Source organism: Ovis aries, chromosome 23 (assembly GCF_016772045.2).
Source record: "Ovis aries strain OAR_USU_Benz2616 breed Rambouillet chromosome 23, ARS-UI_Ramb_v3.0, whole genome shotgun sequence".
Taxonomy (NCBI): domain Eukaryota; kingdom Metazoa; phylum Chordata; class Mammalia; order Artiodactyla; family Bovidae; genus Ovis; species Ovis aries.
In genome coordinates this window covers 19643624-19652063 of record NC_056076.1, presented here as the reverse complement: position 1 = coordinate 19652063, position 8440 = coordinate 19643624, and the positions used below count along the sequence as shown (strand labels likewise).

At 42.6% G+C, this 8440-nt stretch overlaps 1 non-coding gene across 1 annotated transcript; it reads left to right on the top strand.

The window, feature by feature from the left end:
- The first annotated feature begins 7569 nt into the window (after positions 1-7569).
- TRNAW-CCA (transfer RNA tryptophan (anticodon CCA)) lies at positions 7570-7641 on the top strand. Its single transcript has one exon. It is a non-coding gene; the product is annotated as a tRNA-Trp (tRNA).
- Positions 7642-8440: the final 799 nt, after the last annotated feature.

Sequence of the window (8440 nt, the reverse complement as noted above, 5' to 3'; positions counted from 1 at the left end):
CTGTGGTTTGCTTTGATCCCTCCTGTGGGGTGGGGACAGTGCAGGGAGGAAGTGGGTCCCTGAGAGGGGGGAGTAAGGGGGCCATGTGAATTCACCACTGTGCTCACACCTGTGCATGCTAACAGGCAGGGAGCAGAGTGTAAGCAGAGCAACAAGAGCTATCACATTATGACCTCATCAAACTGTGATTGTCATTATGACACACCATATACTCTTATTTTTGTGATAGAAACTGCAGATGCTAGTAGTTACACTGGCATACAGCTCCTTATCCAAACCCTTGGGACCACATTTGTTTCAAACCACGACTTTACAGATTCCTGAAAGGGAAAGTGATAAATATTGTTTGGAAGTAGAATTCTGGTACAATGGGCACACTGAGTTCTGCAGCAAACCTTACCAATATTGAGGCCAAACAAGGTAAATAGCATCACAAAAGTCTCAAGTCTAGGTGAAATTGTGAAAATTCTTTTGGTTTTCGAATCTTTCTGGATTCGGTGATTAGGAGGGTGTGGGCTTGTACCCACCCACCTCATTTATGGAACGTTAGGTGTTCTGTAGGCTTCCCAGGTGGCTCAGTGGTAAAGAATCTGCCTGCCAGTGCAGGAGATGCGAGTTCGATCCCTGGGTGGGGAAAAACCCTTGGAGAAAGAAATGGCAACCCATCCAACATTCATGCCCAGGAAATCCCATGGACAGAGGAGCCTGGGGGTGGCTACAGTTCATGGGGCCACAAAGAGTTGGACACAACTTAGCGACTAAACAACAACGACTGGCAGGGTGCCGAGTATTGAATACTTTAAATGCTTTACCCCGTTGAAACCGCACAGCAGCCCTACCCATATTATTGACCCCATTTTGCAGATGAAGAGGTTAATGAGGTTAGACATGGCTCTGGAGAGGAAATCAGAACCGCAGTTCAAGTTCTATTCTGTCTGACTCTGGGCTTGAATGGTGCTGGGCTGCAGGGGGAGAGGCGGGGAGAGGTTCACCCAGCACTGGGCAGACGGGGGTGGGTGATGTCTGTCTGGTTGGGCAGATGTGTGTCTGTGCATACACAGAATGTGAAAGGATGTTATTGTGAGAAGCTGCATGTGCATATGTGTGTCCCATCGTTTGCGTGTCTTTGTGAGTGCAGAGGGTCTGTTTGGTGTGGAAAGTCTCTGGGTGTGTCGTTGTGAGCCTTTGTGTGTGTGCTGCCTTTTGTCATCCCTGTATCAGTGGTTCTGGAGCCAGGAGAGTGGCCCTCATCACATCTCTGATCTCACACAGTGTGCAGCCCAGGGGCAGAGGCCCAATTCAGTGAATTTCTGTCATTCTCTGGATAGACGGAGCCTTCAGATGGAGGCCTGGTGAGGGAGACTCTTTCTGCAGGGCCCCAGTGGACCAGTGATGCAGGGCAGCCCACAGTCACCCAGTAGCCCAGGGAGCCCCCAGGGGCACCTCGGCAGAGTCAGTGAACCCCATCTGAGTTCATTTATTTTTGAGGAGCTGGTTCTCTGGATAAATGAAAGAAATTCAGAGTTTCCAAAGGTTCCTCAGGGAAGTTGCCTGTTTCTTAGAAGAGGAGGTAAAGATGGAAACCTCGATCGAGTCCTTGATTTGTATGGTTGGTTGGTCCGCGTACTGGCAGCCAGTTGCCTGCAGTTTGTGGGGAAGGCTGGTGGACAACTGTTTACGCTTCTCCCAGACTAAGCTTTGACTGTGACACCCCGTGCTCAGGACACAGGGCCAAGCAAGCAATGACCTTCCAGGCTGGGAATGCCGTCCAGGTCTTGGGCCAGTCAGATATTATTGAGTGCCTATAGGATGAAAGAGAAATGATTTTATGGGTGTCCCTACGGAACTGAACTGGGAGAAAGGGGAGTAGGGAATTCTAAACGAGAGATTGTTAATAATTGTTAACACCCACTGCACCTCCCCATCACTCTGCCCAAGCTTCACATAAGTCTCCTATATCTACAGTTAATGTTGTCTCCAATTCTGTGCCTTAGATTTCTCTCCAACAGACACACACACACACACACACACATACACACACAACTGCTTTCATCTGTGGTTTCCATTTCATTCCTGTTTGGGATCGCAAAAGCCTATCAACCTGCTGTAACTCAGGACATATCTCTGAGACTTTCAATTTTTCATCAAGTATGTGTAAGGGGTTTGGATGTGACTGTGAACAGCTGAGGTCAAGGTCAAGATGATAAATTGGGGAAGGGCCTAACCCTGAGATTTAATCTACTTTCTGCTGGATGAGATGGGCTCCAGAGGGCAGGTCTGGCTCCATGGAGATTGAGTAGAGAGGAAGTCCACCTTGCCCATGTACCTAGGATGGGAATTCATAGCCTTCAGGATGGACCATTTCCTGCCCCTTCCTCAGCCTTCTTCTCATTTTGCTCTTTTCTCCCCCCAGCAATCCCATCCCCTGATAGACTCTGGTTATTAATGTTGTACTCACAACTGAATGTATATATGCTCTATTTCAGTTGTCCTGAGTTTAGACTGAGAGTCCTGAGTTGCAGGCACCACAACCTCAATTTCTCTAAACCAACCCCTTCTTTCCTCAAAAGGGTCCCTACATCCTTTTTCACACTCATCCGGCAATGCCTGAGAGAAACTGGGGATCATCATACAGTCTCCTTGTCTCTTACTTTAACATCTAATTGGTGAAGGGCTAAAAAAGAAAAAAAAATTAAATTAGTCCATTTTTATTAAAACAACAAAAATGCAAAAGATTTCTACAAGTGTGTAGCATGATGGGATTTTAAAAAATGTGAATAGTCACCATGCAGATCAAAGAACAGAACTTCACTGGCATAGTAGCCTCCCTGTCACTTCCCAGTCACTGCTTCCAGTGGTAACGAGTCCTCTGACTTCTAAGATTGGCGACTAGTCTTGTCTGATTTTGGACTGTATGTAATTTGATGCATACAGTGTGCACCTTGTAAGTCTGGTTTTCACTCAACATTATGCTTGTGGGATGCACCTAGGCTGTGATAGGTTATCAGTTTTTATTTCTTGTACCATGGAGTATTCTCAGTTCATGGTAAGGGAATTTTGTTATTAAGTTTGTATTTTCATAAGGACATTTGAAGATGACGTGACTGAAGTCACATCATGGGAAGTGTCCTTTCATAATGTATGTCTTTAAAAGCAGAACATATCTATTTGTGATATTCGAAGTAGATCAGTAAGGAAGGTAAGTGACTCTGGAGGGGACCAGATAGTCGGGAGGTAGGAAAAGTAAAAGTGAAATTTCTTCCGTCTTCCAGAGTTTGTGCACTTTGTTGTAGTTTTGAAAGAAAAGTCATCCTTCAATTAATAACAGGCAACGACGTCAATATGATGGGAGCAGAGACAATGATGTGATCAAATGCCAAGAAATGACTGACGGCTGAAAAAATATCATGTGAGCCAAAGCAATTTCTCTTGACTTCTAACTTTATTCATCCAACGAATAACATTTCATCACAGTTTTATCAATGGAATGCAATTCCACCCAGATCATTCTGTCAATGACAAGAAACAGCATCAAATCATTTTGTCCACACAAATAAATCAATTGTTGATTATTATTTTCTCCCATTTGGGATCCAAGTAAGAGAACCAAATGTCTTGAGAAAAAACGAAGGAAAGAAGAAAAAAAATGATTTCTATGTTGACAAATCAAGTTGGGTAAATGCAATTTAAGCCTTTTTTTTTTTGACACATGCTGATGTGAGGAGAGATAAACAGTTTTAAATTTAGAGTGGAGACAAACTGTAATAATAAACACATGGAAAGAGAAGGCAAACATTCTTTGTTCCCTTTGGATACAATAGCATTTTGAGTTCTTCCTTTTTGCTTGTGTAGTTCTCTTTACTGTGATTTCTCTCTTATTTTTTGAATGGATAATCAAGTTTTGAGAAAAATTAAATTACAAGGTTTTACAAAATCTAAAAGGGGAAGTGTCATCCTTAAATGACCAGCTTGTGTGGGGAGCTCCCTGGCTATCCATTAGGCTACAATTCCTAGTCCTGCTATTTATTCTTGCTGCCCCATCTCCATGCTCCTTCAGAGTCCTTGTTGGTGGTCCACTACTGGGTGGGATGAAATACATTTTGTTTTACAAACTGAAGTTCATATTCATGCTATTCAAGTTAGGCATCACGATTTTTCAGTCAATAAAATAGATTGACTGTTTCTTTCCCACCAGTTCACGTGCTAAAATCCAAACTTCCAGTGTGAAGGTACTAAGAGGTGGGGTCTTCGGGAGGTATTAGGTTATGAGGGTGGAGCCCTCATGTATGGGATTAGCACCATCATAAAAGACCCCAGGGGCTTCTTGGGTAGCTCAGCTGGTAAAGAATCTGCCTGCCATGCAGGAGATCCCAGTTCAATTCCTGGGTCGGGAAGATCCACTGGAGAAAGAATAGGCGACCCAATCCTGTATTCTTGGGCTTCCCTGGTGGCTCAGATGGTAAAGAATCCACCTGCAATGGAGGACACATGGGTTCTATCCCTTTGTTGGGAATAGTCCCTGGAGGAGGGCATGGAAACCCACTCCAGTATTCTTGCTTGGAGAATCCCCATGGACAGAGGAGTCTGGTGGGTTACAGTCCACAGGGCCACAAAGAGTCGGATATGACTGAGCGACTAAGCACAGCACAGCAAAAGACCCCAGAGAGCTCTCTCGCTCTTTCTACCATGTGAGGATACAAACATAACTCAGCGGGCAGCAGTTGGAAAGATGGCCCTCACCAGAACCTGACATGCTAGTTCCCTGATCTTGGACTTCTAGCCTCCAGAGTTGTGGGCAATACATTTGTGTTGTTTACAAGCCATCCAGGCTAAGGTATTTTGCTCTAGCACCCTAAGCTGATTAACATATGCATTATATCATGAACATGGCTGTTAAATTTGCCCAGGGAGGGATGAAAATCCTCACCAGGATCTTGTGTGGATAAGTGCTTGCTCCTTGGGCCAATCGAATGAAGCTTGACCCTTGTCATAGTTCCCTGAGCCACAGTTCTCTAATTTTACTGGCTCACTCTCATTTCTGACCACCTCCTAATGCCTTAGCTGTGGTGTCAGAAGGGGTTCTAGCATCTGAAATACTGTTTCTTCCCCTGCCCCCACCCCAGAACCACCAGGAGGGGAGGCACGTTTTCTTGGTCAGAAACACAGAAACAGATGGTCTACACACTGCCCTTCCCTGATGATGAACCCTTTTTTGCCACTGAAAGAGAGTCTTTGTTCCTCTATTGTGATTTATTCTCCTAAGGAACACTAATATTATTTCTAGTCCAGAGAATGAAAAATGAATAGAATAAATACAAGACAGGTTCAATGGGGCATCAAGTTCCACATGCAAGGCCAACTGGACTTCAAATCTTCAAAGTTGGTGAATTTATTATATATCTGGGTCTCTAATACTTGGGGCTTCCCCAGTGACTCAGAGTTAAAGAATCTACCTGCAAAGAAGGAGATGCAAGAGACAGGGTTTGATCCCTGGGTCAGAAAGATCCCCTGGAGGAGGAAATGGCAACCCATTCCCATATTCTGGCTGGGAGAATCCCATGGACAGAGAAGCCTGGCAGGCTACAGTCCATGGGGTCTCAAAGAGTCTAACACAACTGAGCAACTGAGCGTGCTCCAGTACCTACTAGCTTCTCTGAATTAAAGAAGGGCTTAACAACGTGTTTTTGAGCATGAAGATCGTGATGCTTATTTGTGGGCACAACATTTAAAGCATAAACAGAGTTCAAGGAGATTTGACATAGTCCAAATACGTGTTGGAGAAGACTCTTGAGAGTCCCTTGGACTGCAAGGAGATCCAACCAGTCCATTCTGAAGGAGATGAGCCCTGGGATTTCTTTGGAAGGAATGATGCTAAAGCTGAAACTCCAGTACTTTGTCCACCTCATGCGAAGAGTTGACTCATTGGAAAAGACTCTGATGCTGAGAGGGATTGGGGGCAGGAGGAGAAGGGGACGACAGAGGATGAGATGGCTGGATGGCATCACTGACTCAATGGACGTGAGTCTGAGTGAATTCCAGGAGATGGTGATGGACAGGGAGGCCTGGCGTGCTGCGATTCATGGGGTCGCAAAGTGTCGGACACGACTGAGCGACTGAACTGAACTGAACTGAAATAAGGGCTCTGTTACAAACAATGACTATTTTTAAAACAACCTCCTTTTTATGACATTCAAAGCAATGCTTATTCATTACATTAAAAAGAAAGCAAATGGGAAGATGTAAGAAGAAAACATGATGTAATAAGAACACATCTATATTCCTACCTCTTTGTTAAGTTTAGTCTCTCTCTCTGCCTCTCTCTGTCTCTCTCATCTACCCTTGTTTTACAAATTTATGTCCATGTTTATTCAATACCTGATAAAGTTACTCAGACTGTTTTTTACTCAATCTATTACATAAGTACAATTGGCAATTGTGGAATGTAAACATTTTAACAAAGCCCTATTTTGAAGGCATGAAGGTTGTTCTTTGTTAATTTATTAAGTTAAAAATAAAGCATTTGTAGGCACATTTAGACACATATCATGCATTAAGTCTCAACTTATTTCCTTAGGAAATATCGTTAAAAGTAAATTTAAAAAATTTAAATCAATTCTTGATACTTACTGGTATATTATCCTCTGGAAAGTCTGAACCAATTTAGACCCCCATTAATAATATTTGGAGAGATATGTTTTCTAGTGTAAGCTTGTCAGAATGGAATTTTAAAAAATGAAAAGCAGTATTTTAGTCTACATAAACTAATGAATATTTTTTCTTGTTGCTTATTTTTTGTTTCCCTTTTGAAATCACCTGCTGATATTCTTTGCTCATTTTCTATTGATCTTATTTCTTTAAAGAACTCTGATACACAGTAAAATACCTTCCCCAGATATATGCTTTTGCTTAAAAATTAGTGATTCCTTCTTTCTCTCTCTCAAAAAAAAAGGTTTGTGATTCTTATATATTAAAACTTTTTCGTATTTCTTTTAACGTTGTCTTTCTTTGTTTTTAGGTTTAGGCCATATTTTAAAATGACACACATAGAGTACATGCTTCCCTGCTACTCCATTCACCTCACCCTCTCCTTCCTCCCCCTGCCCTTGTCCAAAAGTCTGTTCTCCATGTCTGTGTCTCCATCGCTGCCCTGCAAATAGGTTTATCAGTACCATCTTTCTGGATTTCAAATATATGTATTAATATATGATATTTGTTTTTCTCTTTCTGACTTAACTTTGCTCTGAATAATAGGCTCTGGGTTGATCCATCTCATTAGAACTGACTCAAATGCATTCCTTTTTATGGCTGAGTAGTATTCCATTGTATATGTGTACCACAGCTTCTTTATCCACTTATCTGTTGAAGGACATCTAGGTCATTTCCATGTCCTAGCTATTGTAAGTGGTGTTGCAATGAACATTGGGGTATGTATGTCTTTTTCAGTTTTAGTTTCCTCAGGGTATATGCCCAGAAGTGGGATTGCTGGCTAATATGGTGGTTTTATCCCTAGCTTTTTTTAAGGAATCTCCATACTGTTTTCCATAGTGACTGTATCAATTTACAAGGCCTTCCCTGGTGGCTCAGAGGTTAAAGCATCTGCCTCCAATGCAGGAGACCCGGGTTCGATCCCTGGGTTGGGAAGATCCCCTGGAGAAGGAAATGGCAATCCACTCCAGTGTTCTTGCCTGGAGAATCCCATGGATGGAGAAGCCTAGTAGGTTACAGTCCACAGGGTCGCAAAGAGTCGGACACGACTGAGCGACTTCACCTTACCTTACCTTCACCTTACCTTACCTTCACCTTACCTTACCAGCAATGGAAGAGGGGGCCCCTCTTCTCCAGAACTTCTTGTTTGTGGAGGTTTTGATGATGGCCATTCTGACTGGTGTGAGGGGATATTTTGTTGTAGTTTTGATTTTCATTTCTCTCATAATGAGCAATGTTGAGCATCTTTTCATGGGTTTATTACGCATGTGTATGTCTTCTTTCGACAAACATTTGTTTAGGTTCTTTGGCTCAATTTTTGATTGGGTTTGTTTTTCTGGCACTGAGTTCTATGAGCTACTTGTATATTTTAGAAATTAAACCTTTGTCAGTTGTTTCATTTGCTGTTATTTTCTTCCATTCTGAGGGTTGTCTTTTCACCTTGTTTATAGTTTCCTTTGCTGTACAAAAACTTTTAAGTTTAATTAGGTCTCACTTACTTATTTTTGTTTTTATTTCCATTATTCGAGGAGGTGGGTCATAGAGGATGTTGCTATGATTCATGTGATACAGTGTTCTGCCTATGTTTTTCTTCTGAGAGTTTTATAGTTTGTTGTATGATGCAGGGAACTCAAACTGGGGTTCTGTAACAACCTAGAGGGGTGGGAAAAGGTGGGAGGTGGGAGTAGGTATATGTATACCTTTGGCTAATTCATGTTGATGTATGGCAGAAATC